This window comes from Bos javanicus, chromosome 14 (genome assembly GCF_032452875.1).
Source record: "Bos javanicus breed banteng chromosome 14, ARS-OSU_banteng_1.0, whole genome shotgun sequence".
Lineage (NCBI taxonomy): Eukaryota > Metazoa > Chordata > Mammalia > Artiodactyla > Bovidae > Bos > Bos javanicus.
The window spans coordinates 115,989-134,429 of NC_083881.1; positions in this window are offsets into that span (position 1 = coordinate 115,989).

Below are 18,441 nucleotides of genomic sequence, written 5' to 3' on the forward strand. Positions count from 1 at the left end.
ATTCATCTAGCTCTTCTTCCTAATTGATTTGTATTTATAATGGCATACTTAGTATGCCAACATTTTTTTTTTTGGGGGGTCCTTTTTTCTTTTTTTTTTTAAATTTTATTTTATTTTTAAACTTTACATAATTGTATTAGTTTTGCCAAACATCAAAATGAATCCACCACAGGTATACATGTGTTCCCCATCCTGAACCCTCCTCCCTCCTCCCTCCCCATACCATCCCTCTGGGTCGTCCCAGTGCACTAGCCCCAAGCATCCAGTATCGTGCATCGAACCTGGACTGGCAACTCGTTTCTTACATGATATTTTACATGTTACAATGTCATTCTCCCAAATCTTCCCACCCTCTCCCTCTCCCACAGAGTCCATAAGACTGTTCTATACATCAGTGTCTCTTTTGCTGTCTCGTACACAGGGTTATTGTTACCATCTTTCTAAATTCCATATATATGCGTTAGAATACTGTATTTATGTTTTTCCTTCTGGCTTACTTCACTCTGTATAATAGGCTCCAGTTTCATCCACCTCATTAGAACTGATTCAAATGTATTCTTTTTAATGGCTGAGTAATACTCCATTGTGTATATGTACCACAGCTTTCTTATCCATTCATCTGCTGATGGACATCTAGGTTGCTTCCATGTCTTGGCTATTATAAACAGTGCTGCGATGAACATTGGGGTACACGTGTCTCTTTCCCTTCTGGTTTCCTCAGTGTGTATGCCCAGCAGTGGGGTTGCTGGATCATAAGGCAGTTCTATTTCCAGTTTTTTAAGGAATCTCCACACTGCTCTCCATAGTGGCTGTACTAGTTTGCATTCCCACCAACAGTGTAAGAGGGTTCCCTTTTCTCCACACCCTCTCCAGCATTTATTATTTGTAGACTTTTGGATCGCAGCCATTCTGACTGGTGTGAAATGGTACCTCATAGTGGTTTTGATTTGCATTTCTCTGATAATGAGTGATGTTGAGCATCTTTTCATGTGTTTGTTAGCCATCTGTATGTCTTTTTTGGAGAAATGTCTATTTAGTTCTTTGGCCCATTTTTTGATTGGGTCGTTTATTTTTCTGGAGTTGAGCTGTAGTAGTTGCTTGTATATTTTTGAGATTAGTTGTTTGTCGGTTGCTTCATTTGCTATTATTTTCTCCCATTCTGAAGGCTGTCTTTTCACCTTGCTAATAGTTTCCTTTGATGTGCAGAAGCTTTTAAGGTTAATTAGGTCCCATTTGTTTATTTTTGCTTTTATTTCCAATATTCTGGGAGGTGGGTCATAGAGGATCCTGCTGTGATGTATGTCGGAGAGTGTTTTGCCTATGTTCTCCTCTAGGAGTTTTATAGTTTCTGGTCTTACGTTTAGTTTCCAAACATCAGGAAACCTTCTCACTGCCAACATTTATAAATCTGAGTCATGCACATATATTGCTCTTATTATCACACCATTTTGTACCATGACTTTGAAGGGTTCCATTTCTGTGGTAGATCCTTTCTGTCATATAAGGGGACATGACATGCAAATGGCATGTGAAAAAGTACAGGGGAAAAAGAGTTACAAACAAAACAACTTGCCTTTGTGAGACTTGAGAGGCTGTGGAAGAGGCTCAGGCGATGGGAAGGCAGGATGAGAGAAGCCCGGGACTCCAGGTGATGGTTCGGGAATGGTTTCAACCACATCTTCAATTTCCCTATCAGAATTATTGTCCTCAGAGAACACTGTACTCTCTGGTCTCACAATGCCACATTTTGCTTCTACTACAGTGAAAACAAGGGAGAGTACATGAGAACATCTGTAATTTCAAATCAGTGAATAATTGAATTGAATTTCAAATCAGTGAATAATTGGCACCAGGAAGACAGTATTAGATAACTTACTGTTTCTCTTGGATTGCTGAGAAGCATTCATTAGCTTCATTAAGTTTGGTTTCAGGACATTCTGGAGAAGAAAATAAGAACTTTAAGAATAATAAGAGTCAAATTTAATAAAATAATTATAACATCCCCCAGTACTCTATGATCTAACACAAAGAGCACAGGCTCTGGAGTCATTCAGATGTGGATTCAAATCCCAGTTCTGCCACTGACTAACCTTCTCATGGGGTAAGGATTATGACAGATGACATAGGAAGCCCCGGATGTTCCTCTCCTTACCCCTAATATACTGCTATACAAAGGCTATGACACCTACTAGATTACTTTCTCTACCAAAATGTTCTAGAATAAAAATTTATCCCCAATACTTTAGAGTACTATGTCTGAAAAACTAAGCTATTTAAATTAGTTGCTATATTTTGAAATTTGCTTGCATGATTTCTATAGGTATGAATTATCACTTGCGAAGGGAAATATGAAAGTTTAGTTTTTAGCAGAACCTTATTTAGATGGGTTATAACTGCAAACAGGAAAAGTTATTTCTATTCTGTTTGTCAAAGAGCTAAAGACAAATGATTTTTTAAATTCAGCTCATTCTAAGAAAGAGGGAAAACAACAAGAGTAAACATGTAGGGCAATGATCATGAATGAAAGCCACAACACTCTAAACAGAAAGCCATAAGCAAACATGCTAACAACAGAGGCAGAGAGAGATGGACTCAAAGAAGAGACATTGAAGAGATGTATTCTGCAAGGAAAAACTAGATTAACAGTAAATATTAAAAATGACAAAAGGTAGGGGAGGTAAAAGAAGGGAAAAAGTGACTCATGCCTAGTGAAGTACAAACTTAAAAAAAAAAGAAAAGCATAAGTATAATGAGGTATGTAGAAAAACATATATATTTAGAATTTATATACAATAAGTCAGTAACATATCAGTATTGTTAAGGATACACTATGAACAAAGCCTGTGCTTTATATGTTTTTGTTAATACATAAATTATATATCTACACTATTCAAGTTTTATGAAAATATCAACACAAATTATATATAAAACATATATTTAAAACAGAGCCTTTTGTTCATTTTATATCCCTAATAATAGTGATTTATATTACTTTAAAACTGTTTATAAATAATACTGTAATAAAGAGTTTAATTTTGCCACTATAAAAAAAGTCATTCAATTAGCCACACATGGTCATCTATCAACATTTCATTGGGAACAAGGACTGGTAGTCAGAATTCTAAGGAGAATATGTTTGAAAAAAAAAAATTAATGGAATACAAGATGGAGCTAAAAAGCTATGGGGTGGGAGAAGTATTGGGTTGGCTAAAAAGTTTGTTTGGGTTTTTCCATAAGATATTACAGAAAAACATGAACGCACTTGTTGGCTAACCCAATATATGGGAACTCTCAGCACTGTCTATTCAGTTTTGCTGTGAACCTAAAAGTGCTCTAAAAAATAAAGTCTATTATTTTTTTTTAAGAAAACAGAAACAATGGTTGGATAAAATACTGAAACATGCTATAACACTTAGGACCCTTGAGAACATTATACCAAGTGAAAGAAGCCAGTCATAAAAACCACATATAGTATGATTTCGTGTATATGAAATGTCTAGAAGAGGCAAATCTATAGAGACAGAAAATAAATTAGTGGTTGACCTGGGCTAATTGGGGTGGGGTGTCTGAATGAAACGGGGAATGATTGCTAATGTGGGATTCTTTGGAGATGATGAAAATGTTCTGAAAGTTATTGTGGCCATGGTTGCACAACACTGTGAATATACGAAAAACCACTGAATTATACATATTAAATGGGTGAATTGATGGCATGTGAATTGTATCTCAATAAAATTGTCGTTTTCTTAAGTGAAGCTGCAATTTTTAAAAAGTAAATGGTTAGAACCCACAGCATGCATACTTTAAACATTAGAATACTGAAGAAGTCTCTAGACTTCTACAGATAGAAGATAGACTCCTCATAGTGGTAATTCAGCAGGAAGATATGTCATAAATATCCACACACCTAACAGAGCCTCAAAACAAACAAAGCAAGAACTGAAGGAACCAAAACTAGAAACAGATGGAAATTTTAAACACCAGTTTCTTAACAGGTAATAGTAGATCCAAGGTATGGGGGGGGGGGGCGGGGATATAAATAATGTACACAATACCATCAACCACCTTGTCTAAAATAAATATGTTGAGGATTGACACATGTACACTACTGATGTATAAAAGAGATAACTAATGAGAGCGTATTGTATAGCTCAGAGAACTCTATCCAATGCTCTGTGGTGACTTAAGTAGGAAAAGAAATCTAAAAAAGAGGGGATATATGCATACATATAACTGATCCACTTTGCTGTACAGCAGAAACTAAAGTAAGATTGCAAAGCAACTCTACTCCAATAAAAATGAATTTTAAAATAAGTTAAGTATAACAAGCAGTGGTTAAGCATTCACTTCATAATTTTTTGTCTCCTTGGAACCTCTAAGGATCTTTCAGTGGTCTGAAATCTTTCTTTAAGATTTACTATTATCTTCTTTACTCTTATTATTTATGTATTTACTCTGGGCCATGCCAGGTCTCCGCAGCCACACATGAGCCTTCTCTGGCTGTGGCAAATGGGAGCCACTCTCTGGTTGCAGTGTGCGGGATTCTCGGTGCGGGGGCTTCTCTGGCTGTGCAGCACTGGCTCTAGGATGCGTGGGCTTCAGACACTGCGGCCTGCAGGCTCTAGAGCACAGGCTCAGAGGTTGTGGCACACGGGCTTCGTTTCCCTGCAGCATATGGAATATTCCTAGACCAGGGATCGAACCTGTGTCATAGGCAGATTCTTAACCACTAGATGAACCATCAAGGCAGTCTTCTTAAAGGAGGTGACCAAAGTAATTTGCACAGATGCCTTGTTCCTTCTTAACACCCTTTCCAAACACAAAGACTTATTCAAAACCATCCCATTTTCCCCAAGACACAATCCCTGTATTCTTTCCTCTTAGATACTTTAATTCTCTACTCCCTGGAACCCAGGTGGTTTTGACAAGAAGCCCTGCTCCCCTGCAGAAATGTGCTGGGGGCCAATCACAAGCCATCAGCCAGAGATAGATAGCATCCAGGCGGGTGGGTTTGGAGTGCTGCAAACAGCACAGCAAAGGAAATGGACCTGGTCTGCACCCCCGTGTCATCACACAGCAGTGGCACCTGGCAGGCACTTGTTCATTTCCTATCAGCAAGCAGCAAAGGCGAGGCACGAGCTGGAGCCTCCTGCTTTTCCCAGGAGGTGGTTTCACTGCCAATGCCTTGTGATGCTCTCCGGGGTCTTAGTTTCCATAGCACGGTTGCTTTTCAGCAGTTACCTGCCAGCTTCTGACTCATGAGACCTGTACAACCTCCTTCAACAGATTGTGCTTCGTCGCTCAGTTGTGTCCGACTCTTTGCGACCCCATGGACTGTAGCCCGCCAGGCTCCTCTGTCCATGGGGATTCTCCAGGCAAGAATACTGGAGTTGGTGGCCATACCTTCCTCCAGGGGATTTTCCCAACCCAAGGATCAAACCCAGGTCTCCTGCACTGAAGGCAGATTCTTTACTGTGTGAAGCACCCGGGACTATCATATAACGACCCGCATAAGACCTGAAAGGACAGGCCTGTGTCGGGGCGTCAGCACATCACACAGAAGAGGCCACGTCAGGGGCCCGTGCTTCTCCATCCTAAAGCTCAAGGGTCCCAGAGCATGTCATTTCCCTCAAATCACTTGCAGGTGGTAACAGCACACTCTGTAGCTTTAGGACCACGCTAGGACGGCAGTGCGCATGTGTGCTACGTCACTTCAGTTGTGTCCTTAGGACCACGCTAGGACGGCAGTGCGCATGTGTGCTACGTCACTTCAGTTGTGTCCGACTCTTTGTGACCCCAGGGACTACAGCCTGCCAGCTCCTCTGTCCATGGGATTCTCCAGACAAGAATACTGGAGTAGGTTGCCATTCCCTCCTCCAGGGGATCTTCCTGACCCAGGGATCAAAGCTGGGGCTCTTATGTTTCCTGCCTTGGCAAGCAGGTTCTTTACCACCAGCGCCACCTGGGAAGCCCAAGGATAGTTGGCGGAACATGAAAAGAGAGGAGGTGCCCGGTGTGGTTATGTACACCATGGGAGGATGTCAGGGATGACAACTTTTTTAAAAGGAAGAAAAGAAAGTTGCAAAACTGTTCTTTCATCCAGGAAATATTTACTGAGGGAATTCCCTGGCAGTCCAGTGGTTAGGACTCCATGCTTTCACTGCTGAGGGCCTGGGTTCAATCTCTGGTCAGGGAACTAAGATCCCACAAGCCATGCAGCAAGGTAAAAATATATATTTACTGAGCATGCACCAGTCTAGGCACTTAGGACACTGCAACTAACGAAACAGACAAACCTGGCAAATAAGCAAACCCTGTCTCAAACGGTGATAAGTAACATATGAGAAACAGAGCAGGAGGAGGAGGGCTATCGTCAACTCATAGCCTTAAATGGGGCAGATGGGGAAGGCCTTCCTGAGAAGGGGACCTTTCTGCGTGTCTGAAGGTCGTGTATCTTGGTCTGCGTACATATGCCTGGTGCTTCCCTGGTGGTTCAGTGGTTAAGATCTGCCTTGCAATGCAGAGAACAAAGGTTCGATTCCTGGTTGGGGAACTAAGATCCCACATGCCATGGAGCAACTAAGCCAACAAGCCGCAGCTAGAGAGTCACAACGAAGACCCCATGTGTGGAAACCAGGACCTGACATAACCAAATAGATAAATAAATACTAAATATTTTTGAAAAGCCAGCCTGGCCTCAAATGATTTCAAGTGGTCCCTAAACCCCGAGTATTCCCCTGCCTTCTTTTAAAGCCTGAAATTTCTTTAATGAGGGGGGAAAGAAACCTATTTAATTCCATTTAATTCTATTAAATTCCTATTTAATTCTGTACTATCAAAGAGAAATATCTGATGGTTTTGGAAAAGCTGGCGCACAGGGCTCCCATGTTACCAGGTGACCGTGGAAGCATATGGTTGATGTCTGGACTTTGCTCCATCACAAGGGAAGGGGAGCACACATTTCAAGAAGACAGGTGGGTCACTAAGTCAGACGGAGCAAAGGGGGCTATCGGACGGCACTCATCCCGGCTCAGCTGCCTCTGCCTGTTTGGCCCAGGACAGGGCAGCTGTCTGCCATGTGGTGAGCATGTTGTGTGACTGAAACCAGGCAATTCCAGTACACTAACCATGACGGTCACACAAGGCAATTTAGCAGTGACCGGGCACCCTGGACACTCACTGATCAGCAGTGCTATGCTGAATCCTCACCTTCTGTACCACCTGCACTGAAGTGAGAGGGGAGCTCTCTAGCAGGCCCACTCTGAAAGAAAGGCTAAAGGAAATTCTTCAGATTCAAAGAGAATAATACCAGAGGGAAACAAATTTCAAGAATACAGGAAGAGCAATAGAAATGATGAATAACTATGTAAATATGAGTCTTATGGTTTTTTGGTCTGTGCCATCCAATGTGTGGGATCTTAGTTCCCCAACCAGGGGTGGAACCCTTGCCCGCTGCAGTGGGAGCTCCTAGTCTTAATCACTGGACTGCCAGGGAGTCCCTAATTTTAAACAAGTGGCCAAAGCAGTCAGCTTTTTATACTTCTTATTTAAGAAATATCTATTTTTATGTATTTATGTAGCTGTGCCAGGTCTTAGTTGTGGCACTTGGGACCTTCCATCTTCATTGCAGCACGTGGGATCTAGTTCCCCGACCAGGGATCAAACCCAGGCCCCGTGCACTGGGAGCACCGAGTCCTAGCCGCTGGACCACCAGGGAAGTCCCGAGACTATTCTGTATGTATATATGATGTATATACGTATGACAGCAGAAAGCAAAATTTCTAACACTGTCTGAAGCAGTTTTTGATGCACGAAGATGTAGCACTAAGTGGTGGTGTGGCTTCTATGTTCCCCTTGACTTGGCACAATCTTATTTCCAAGCAAACAGAGAAAAGCTAAATATGAATACTATAATCTCCAGAGCAACCACTAAAATACAGAGATACATGGGGAAAAACAGCAATAAAAATGATTAAAATGGAACACTAAGAATATAATCAACAATACAGTCAACAATAATATAGGGGTATATAGTCAGTAATAAAGTAATACCTTTCATGGTGACAGATGGTAACTAGATTTACGGCGATCATTTTGAAATGTATCAGATCAGTCACTCAGTCATGTCCGACTCTTTGCAACCCCATGAATCGCAGCACGCCAGGCCTCCCTGTCCATCACCAACTCCAGGAGTTCACTCAGACTCACGTCCATCGAGTCAGTGACGCCATCCAGCCATCTCATCCTCTGTCATTCCCTTCTCCTCCTGCCCCCAATCCCTCCCAGCATCAGAGTCTTTTCCAATGAGTCAACTCTTCGCATGAGGTGGCCAAAGTGCTGGAGTTTCAGCTTTAGGATCATTCCTTCCAAAGAAATCCCAGGGCTGATCTCCTTCAGAATAGACTGGTTGGATCTCCTTGCAGTCCAAGGGACTCTCAAGAGTCTTCTCCAACACCACAGTTCAAAAGCATCAATTCTTCAGCGCTCAGCCTTCTTCACAGTCCAACTCTCACATCCATACATGACCACAGGAAAAACCATAGCCTTGACTAGATGAACCTTTGTTGGCAAAGTAATGTCTCTGCTTTTGAATATGCTATCTAGGTTGGTCATAACTTTCCTTCCAAGGAGTAAGCGTCTTTTAATTTCATGGCTGCAGTCACCATCTGCAGTGATTTTGGAGCCCAAAAAAGAAAGTCTGACACTGTTTCCACTGTTTCCCCATCTATTTCCCATGAAGTGATGGGACCGGATGCCATGATCTTCGTTTTCTGAATGTTGAGCTTTAAGCCAACTTTTTCACTCTCCACTTTCACCTTCAACAAGAGGCTTTTGAAATGTATAGAAATGTCTCATCACTATGCTATACGCCGGGGAACTAACAGAGTGCTGTAGTCAATTATACTTCAAAAATAAACAAGTTCATAGAAAAAGAGATCGGATTTGTCGTTACTGGAGGTATGCAGAGGGGTGTTGGGAGGAGAATTGGAAGAATCTGGTCAAAGGGTACAAACTTCCAGAGCGCCACCCAGCCGGGTCAGGCGGCCGGCCCGGGAGACCCGGCCCTCCCGGCATCTGTCCCAGGACCCAGATCTAGAAGGAGCCCCGGGGCCCAAACACCCTCTGTGCGCCCACCACCGGCCCCCTGGAGCCGCGAGCGAGCCCGAAACACCGAGGGGCGCCCGGCGAGCCTGGCTCCCTCCGCCCGCCCGCCAGCCCATGTCCAGGCGCGTCCTCCCGTCCACAGGCTCGCCGGAGACATGCGCTCCTGCAGGCGATCCAAGTGCTCCAGAAGGGCACGCGCCTGCTGCTAAGACCCCCTTCTGCTGCCTGCAACTCTCTCATCCAACCAGCCTCCCGTCCCTTGCCCTGCCCCAAGAGAATGTCTCCTCCTCTCCCACGGCTGAGACCAGGAGAGCCGAGTCGTGCCCGCCGTCTCTAAGCTCCCTGGAGCTGACATAAGCCACCAGTTAGGTCCCAAGAGTAAGCACCCGAAAAGAAGAACAGAGGTGAAGATTCACGGAGACTCGCAGAGAGTCTATCTTCTCCTGAGTCTCCTTTTCCTCTCCACTCCTTCTCCCATCCCTGCTCCTTCACCGGCAAGAGAAATACATGTTAAATTCACTCGTGGTGTGGACTTCAGTTGGCAAACCCAGGTCCTGTTGGCCCTGCAAGAGGCGGCAGAAGCGTTTCTAGTTCGTCTCTTCGAGGATGTGTCTCCTCTCCTTACACGCTGGCCACGTAATGCTCTCCTCAAAGGATGCTTAGCTGGCCCGAAAGATCAGAGGCCTTCACGAAGGGCACGGCTGGGCTCCAGGCACCCACCCATGTCTCTGGTGGATACCAGAGCCCCTGCCCGTGGCTAGGACCAGATCCACGGGGTACAAGGTGTTGCCTGCACTTGCTGTCTCTGAGCAGAGTGTGTGAGTTGCTTTCCTAGTTAGTTTTTTTGAGAAGGAGAAGACTGCATGGCTTTCCTCTGTAACAGAGGTAAAGTATGAGAGAATCAAGGTATTCCAGAAATCCTGAGAATAATTTTCAGATGAAGATACTCTAAGGTTGACTTCACTTTGCAAATTATTCATATGACTGTTTGATGATTTGGAAAACATCAGATTTTCTAGGTTATAGGAGAAAAGGGTATTTACTGATAATTTAAATCCTCTTGTACCATTTAAATGTTTTACCACATGTATACTTACTTTTATTTAAAACACGACGGAACAAATGAGGGAAGACCACTCCAGTCAGTTGCACAGAAGAGCCTAGTGCATCCAGGATACAAATATCTGTCCCTCAGACTGACTTCATCATTAGTGGCAGAAGCAAGTTCCTGTGTGCACTGTGCCCGTCAACAGATCAAAAATCCAACTGAGATGAAAACAGAAAATTGTTAAGGTCTGATGTTTTAGTTCCTTTTGGTAAACTCCTACCAAAGTCATTCAGAAATTCCAACTCGTAGAATTTATTTGATTCTTTTATTTGCAAATCATAGATGTATCATAATTCATACTTCAGAATTCTCCATTCCAGGATTTTAAAGAGCCTTTTCAATGTTTTTACAGGTATTTTTATAACTTCCTTGTGGAGAGATAATAAACATAATTCTTAATGAAAAAAATTTGAAGCAAAGTTACTGTTATACAGAGATTATACTGTGTTCTTTGTGTATTAGTGCTAATTTCTTCCTTTGAACACTGTTTTCCAAGAGACACAATTTTAACAAGAGAATTGAGGAATGTATTTTTGTCTCCAATGGAGTAGAGTGTGAGCTGATAAAATCCCTGCCCTTCTTTTGTAACTGAAAACAGCTTAAGAGACTTCCAGGGAAATAGGAAGTGCCACCAGAAGACTTTTGATATTGTGTGTGATGAATATGATTAGTGAGGGTGGATATTAATAATGATGCAGTCAGCCAACTGAATTCAAACTAAATGGAAGGACCAAGTTCTGTTGTTTGATACATTTTAACCCTTTGGAAAAACCTTTTCCTGTTCTACATCAACTCATTTTTATGTAAACACTAGAATAAACCTTATCTATGAATACATTTTTTTAAAAAAAGGTACAACTTCCAGTTGTAAGATAAATAAGTACTAGGGATATAATCTGCTGCTGCTGCTAAGTCGCTTCAGTCGTGTCCAACTCTGTGCGACCCCATAGACGGCAGCCCACCAGGCTCCCCTGTCCCTGGGATTCTCCAGGCAAGAACACTGGAGTGGGTTGCCATTGCCTTCCCCAAAGCATGAAAGTGAAAAGTAAAAGTGAAGTCGCTGAGTCATGTCCGACTCTTAGTGACCCCATGGACTGCAGCCCACCAGGCTCCTCTGTCCATGGGATTTTCCAGGCAGGAGTACTGGAGTGGGGTGCCATTGCATCTACAACACAATAAATACAATTAATAAACACTGTTCTATGTTATATATGAAAATTGTTAAAGAGGAGAGTGAAAAGGTTGACTTAAAGCTCAACATTCAGAAAACGAAGATCATGGCATCCGGTCCCATCACTTCATGGGAAATAGATGGGGAAACCGTGGAAACAGTGTCAGACTTTATTTTTGGGGGCTCCAAAATCACTGCAGATGGTGACTGCAGCCATGAAATTAAAAGACGCTTACTCCTTGGAAGGAAAGTTATGACCAACCTAGATAGCATATTCAAAAGCAGAGACATTACTTTGCCAACAAAAGTCTGTTTTAGTCAAGGTTATGGTTTTTCCAGTGGTCATGTATGGATGTGAGAGCTGGAGCATAAAGAAGGCTGAGTGCCCAAGAATTGATACTCTGTGGTGTTGATGTTGATAATTGTTACACTGTGGTGTTGGAGAAGTCTCTTGAGAGTCCCTTGGACTGCAAGGAGATCTAACCAGTCCATCCATAAAGGAAATCAATCCTGAATATTTATTGGAAGGACTGATGCTGAAGCTGAAGCCCCAATACTTTGGCCACCTGATGCGAAGAACTGACTCATCAGAAAAGACCCTGATGCTGGGAAAGATGGAAGGCAGGAAAAGAAGGGGACAACAGTGGATGAGATGGTTGGATGGCATCACTGACCCGATGGACATGAGTTTGAGAAGCCTCCAGGAGTTGGTGTTGGACAAGGAAGCCTGGCGTGCTGCAGTCCATGGAGTCACAAAGAGCTGGATACAACTGAGTGACTGAATTGAACTGAGATATATCTAAAAATAGTCCAACAAAAAACACGACGCAAAAATGGACAGAACAACTGCTTTTTCAGTTTCATAGCTTTCCTGGGGTAGAATCCTCCAAAAGCCAGTAACTGGTAGAACCACATAAACAGTGGTTGACAAATGCTGGAGGCTAGAGGTGGCAAGATGAAACTTAAAACTCCTGAGCTAGGGGGAGCGAGAGGGGATGACACACTTATATGAGTTTTACTTCCAGGAGCCCCGTGGGGTCTTCATGATAAAGACTTGAGAAAAAAAAGAATTAGACTTTCACTATTTAGACAGGGAAGAGAAGAAAACTAACAGTTTAGAAGTGTACCCAGAGAAAAGTAACCATTTTCAAAAACATCCATACCAAAGGGTGTTTCTTCCCTCAGAATAAACTATTTTATCAGACAGAGCCTTATCAGACATGAGGGAAGGGCAAAGAGCAACTTGACAACTGGAACCTCTTCTAGCCTTCCTGTCTTACAACTGGGATGGAAAAAAAAAAAAAAGGATGGGTGGGAGCTAAGAAACTTCTGAAGGGCACAGTCCAGGACCTCATGACCACAAAAACAGTCTGACTCATAGGAATGCCTCCCTCACCCAGCACCTCTCCACCACATGCACAGGGCTCTGGTAGAAAAGCCATGCATTATACCACGGGCACTGCCAGACACAGACTCCGTTTCAGATAGAGTTTCTGGGAAAACCCAGAGACAACAGGGAGACAACAGAAGACACCTGAAGCATCTGAAGCCTCTGACATCTACCACAAGTCCAGCTTTCAACACAAAGTTACAAGTCAAACTAAGGGCAAGAAAAAGCAGAGCTTGAGGAGGCCTGAGAAAAAGCAGGCATGAGAACTTGGCTCAGATATGGCAAAGATTTTGCAATTATTAGACTGAGAGTTTAACTATGATTAACATGCTAGGGGCTGTAAAGGGAAAAAAGTGGACAACCTACAAAAAAACCGATGGGTAATATAAGCAGGGGCTTCCTGGGAAGCTCAGTGGTAAAGAATCCACCTGCAATGCAGAAGATACAGGTTTGGTCTGGGAAAATTCCATGGACAGAGGAGCCTGGCAGGCTATATAGTCTATGGGGTTGCAAAGTCAGACATGACTGAAGCAACTGAGCATGCATGCAATATAAGCAGAGATATAGGAACTCTAATAAAGAACCAAAAATAAATGCCAGAAATCAAAAATACAGTAACAGAAATAAAGAATGCCTTTGCTACATTCATCACTAGACTGGACATGGCTGAGCAAAGATTTCAGTAAGCATTAATTTATATCACTAGAAACGTCTCAAACTAAAAAACAAAGAGAAAAACTAATGGGGAGGGGGAGAAAAAGGAATAGAATATCCAAGAATTGTGAGACAATCACAAAAGGTGTAATATATGCATAATTGAAATATGAGATGATGAAACAAAGAAATTAACAGAAGAAACATCTGAAATAACAATGGCAGAGGATTTTCCAAAATTAATGGCAGATCCCAGAGGACACATCCAGGAATTCCAGAGAACCACCAATCAGGATATATCACCAAAGGACTACACCTAGGCACATCACATTCAAACTGCAGAAAACCAAAGACAAATCCTAAGGAAAGCCTGAGGGGGGAAAACCACCTCACCTATAGAGGAACCAAGTAAAGAATCACATGTCTTGTCAGAAACCATGAGCAAGAGAATGAAGTAATACATCTGAAGAGTTGCATGAATAAACCACCTACCTATGGTTGTATATCCAAAGAAATTATCCTTCATAAGTGAGGAAGAAATAAAGACTTTCTCAGACAAAAACTGAAGGAATGCATTGCCAGGAGACCTGCCTTGCAAAAACTGTTGTTCTTCAGAGAAAAGGAAAATAATATATACTAATAGGTCAGAGATTCAGATCAATGTTTAAAGAGGGAAAGCATTAGAGAAATAATAAATGAAGATAAAATAAAGCATTTCGTTCTTTTTTCTTTTTTTGTTTTTGGTGACGCCTCGTGGCTTGTGGGATCCCTGCTCCCAGACCAGGGACTGAATCCACACCCTCGGCAGTGAGAGCACAGAGCCCTAACCCCCAGTCCACTGGCGAATTCCCTCATGTTTTTTATTATTAACTGATTCAATATATAACTGTTCAAAATAAAAAAGCAACAATGTGCTGGTGATCATAGCTTATGAATGAGTGAAATGAACAACTGCAAGGTTATAAGGAACAGGAAGGAGGAATTGGGAATACTCTGTTAAGAGTACCTGCACTATCTGTAAAGTGAAACAGAGTTATTTGAAAGTGGACATAGATTAGCTGCAAATGTATATTGCAAACTCCAAGCCAACCATAATTTTTTTTTCAAAAGAAGAATTGATATGCTAAGAGAAGAGAGAAAATGAAATCATATAAAATGCTCATTAAAGTCAGAGAAGACAATAAAAAAGAGTGGAGTATATTTTTAAAAGGTAACAAAGAATAAGTGCAATGAATGGAAGGTTCCTTTACAAATAGAGTAGATAATCCAACTATATCAATAATCACCTTCAATGTGAATGGTCTAAATACACCAATCAAAAGAGTCTGTGAGAATGGATTAAAAAAATATGACCCAACTATATGTAGTCTACAAGAAACGCATTTTATTTTCATTTAAAAAAAATTAATTGCAGCATGCAGGATTTAGTTCCCTGACCAGGGATCAAACCCTGGCCCCCTGCATTGGGAGTTGCTGCTGCTGCTGCTACGTCGCTTCAGTCATGTCCGACTCTGTGTGACCCCACTGATGGCAGCCCACCAGGCTGCTCTGTCCCTGGGATTCTCCAGGCAAGAATATTGGAGTGGGTTGCCATTTCCTTCTCCAGCATTGGAAGTTTGGAGTCTTAAATGCTGGTCTACCCGGAAGTCTCCCAAAGGCAGAAGTTTTTAAAAAATGACCTCTCTCTCCCTTTAAAAAAAAAAAAAAAAACTGCTTACACAAAAATTGACCCATGCGTGCATGCATACATATGGTTCCAAGAGTTTTAACATGTACAGATTTGTATAACTGTCACCACAAGGAGAACACACAAGAGTTCCATCACCAAAACACATGCTGACCTCAAACAGTCCTAACACTGCCCATGTTTGCTGATCCCACAGTCTTGCCTTTTCCAGAATGTCATATAAATGGATCCTTACAGCACGTGGCCTTTCTGAACTGACTCTTTCTTTCACCATCGGTGCGGCTGCACGGATGGTTGTCCTTTCACAGAGGGCAGTGTTCCAGGGGAGGGTTGCCACAGTGTGTCCAGTCATTCACCTGCTGGACGATATTAGGATTGTCTTTCTAAAGACAATCTTTTTGATCTTTCTAAAGAGCCCCCATGCTGCAACTAAAACTCAGTGGAGCCAAATTAAAAAAAAAAAAAAAAACTCCATCCTTTGATTCCAATTAAAAAGAAAATCCTGGAGGCAAGGGAACACCAAGATCTGGTACCATCTTAGAATGGAAAAAACAGAAGAAATACATATTGAATTTCAATACATTATCCTGCTGCAGGTTTATAAATGTTAAGGCATATATAGCTAGTTTGATCAAACAAAATCACTTCAACTTACTTTGGAGGCTCTGTCATTGACTTCCCAAGGAGTCTCAGCCTCCCTCCCACCTGAGCAACAAAAGTGTGGAATGTGAAGCTGCAATTCCCTTTTGTCCCACATGCAGCCTGTACACAGTTTCTGAAGCACTGGACGGGGACCAGCCCCAGTAAACAGAGGTGGGTGGGTCACCTCCTCCCCAGACGCCACTGTGGAGAAAAGATGTGGGTGCAGACACGTTTCCAAAAGCAAATGAGTTTTTCTGTCTGAAGTAAGTAAGTACATTTCTCTGTCTGAAGTAAGAGGCGAGAGCACGCTGCAGCCAGCATCGAGGCAGGTAGAGCAGACCCAAGGGTGCAGGTCCCGGGACACTTGTCATTACAGAAATGTTATTACTGGTCACAGAACCGGCTAGTTTTATCAGTGTTTGATTCTCTACCAAAGATAGAAATTCCAGAAGAGACTTCACATAAACCCTTTTGTTTCATTTCCAAAATGTCTGAGATCCCAGTGTTGAAGTGAGTGGGTATTACTGTGACGGACAGCTCCTTCCTCACATGTTAGTCTAAGAACAGACCAGAAGGTCGGCACAAAGCACCCCTGCTGCTGTCTGCAGGGTTCCACATCTGCCAGAGCAATGAACTCAGGATACCCAGCAAGACGGGCTGATTCCGACAGGCATGATCTTGCTTTTCTTCATCAAATAAGTAAACACTTAACAGACCCAATCTTGCTAATGTCAACTTAAAAAATAGTCACAACCTAAAAGTTGAGAGTTACAGTTTTTTGGTGGGAATTTTTAGGACTTCAAGCCTAAATAAAGTAATCTCAAGTAACCCTGGGGTGGGGGGGGGGTCAGGTTATATAGGTTTGCAACAAAGCACAAGTAGTCTGAACATCAAACGTTATTTTTGTGAATTAAAGAAAACCAGATATCTCCAGGAATTTAGCACTTTTCTACATGTGGGAAGAGGCTAGAGTCTGGGCCCACTAAAATCATTTCTCTCACACGCATCTCAGCTATCTGGGGTCAGTATCCTACGTTTTTTCACACCCTGAGTTTCCTCAGTGCTCACCGTCGGGAATGGTGCAACCTCATGGCTGCCTTATTGCAGGCATTGTTCTTCCCGGGTGCCATCGGAGTTCAGAAATCCACATTTGGAGAGCTGGAATTGCTGATGGCTGTGACAGCCTTGTTTACTGATATGGCAGGAAATACTCCATCTCTCACTCATCACTAAAGAAACCGGACTGAAACAACTCAAGCAACAGGTTTCCATCCAGATCTCCCCGGTGCTTCCTCCACAAACCACCGGTCTCCAGGGAGGCACACCACACCAGCAAAGTGAATGCCTTAAGGTTTCACTATATTTTTCCAGGACACTTAAGAAACAGACCCTTGAAGGGAGGGGGTGAGGGGGGTTGGTCTGAATGAATTAGGTGCGCCCAGCCTTAGGGAAGGAGGTGGAAGCCAACACTACCTGAGGGATGTGAGGAGTCTGGGATCTGCCAGGGTTGGGGGTTGGGAGTTAAACCGATAACCTGGGAAATTCGGGGAGGAGGGGGGGCGGCGGGGAGACAGAGCCGCGGGAGCCGGCGACACCTACTCGCAGACCCCTTGGTAAGGGTTTTCTTTGAAAAGTGGCAGGGGACCAAGTTCCGGGGAGTGGTCGCTGAGGGGTCTCGCGGGGGCAGTAGTCACTGGACGGTCGGGACCCCGGCGGCCCCTTGCCCCCACCGCGGATCGAGGAGCGGCTACCTGTTGAGGAAGGCGTTGCCGAAGGCGTTGAGCTTGCGGAAGGGCCGCCGCGGGTAGACGACGAGCGCGTTGCCCGGCACCACGCCCTCGGTGGGGCCGTGCATGACCGCGATGAAAGAGTCGGTGGTGGGCTCGGGCCCGAGGCGCATCCCCTGGAAGTCCTGCTCAATCAGGTGCCGGATGAAGGTGGTCTTGCCCGTGCTGTACTGGCCCACGAGGAGCACCATGGGCTTGTTGTCGAAGTCGGCGTCCTCCAGCGGGCGAGTGGAACTCATGGAAGCGGTAGTGCTCCTCCAGGGGGCAGCAGCTTCTGCGCGTACAGCTGCCACAGCCCCTAGGACACCGTCTGGAAGAGCTCCCGCTCCTTCTTGCGGCGGGCATCCTTGCTGACCCAGCTGAACATGCTGCTGGACACCGGGCTGGCTGCTGCAGGGTAAAGGGGCGGCTGAGAGCCGAGCGAGGCCGCGGAGCCGAGGCTGGGCCGGGCCGGCCGGCTGAGGGGGCGGTGGGGCAGCGGGGGGCGGGGAGCGGCCCGCACTGCGCAGGCGCACGGCACGGCCCGCCGAGTGCCCTTCTGCACAATGGAACGCGCGCCTAGCCGTGCGCTCTTTATAAGGCCCGGCCGCGCATTTGAGCGCGCGCGCCGCCGCCACTCGGGCCCGCGGGGAACTGGGATGGGAAGGAGGAGCCCCGCCCGCGCGCTCCGCACCACGTCCTCCCCGCCCCTTCCTCTCAATCAATTCAGTTCAGTCGCTCAGTCGCGTCCGACTCTTTGCGACCCCATGAATCGCAGCACGCCAGGCCTCCCTGTCCATCACCAACTCCAGGAGTTCACTCAGACTCACGTCCATCGAGTCAGTGATGCCATCCAGCCATCTCATCCTCTGTCGTCCCCTTCTCCTCCTGCCCCCAATCCCTCCCAGCATCAGAGTC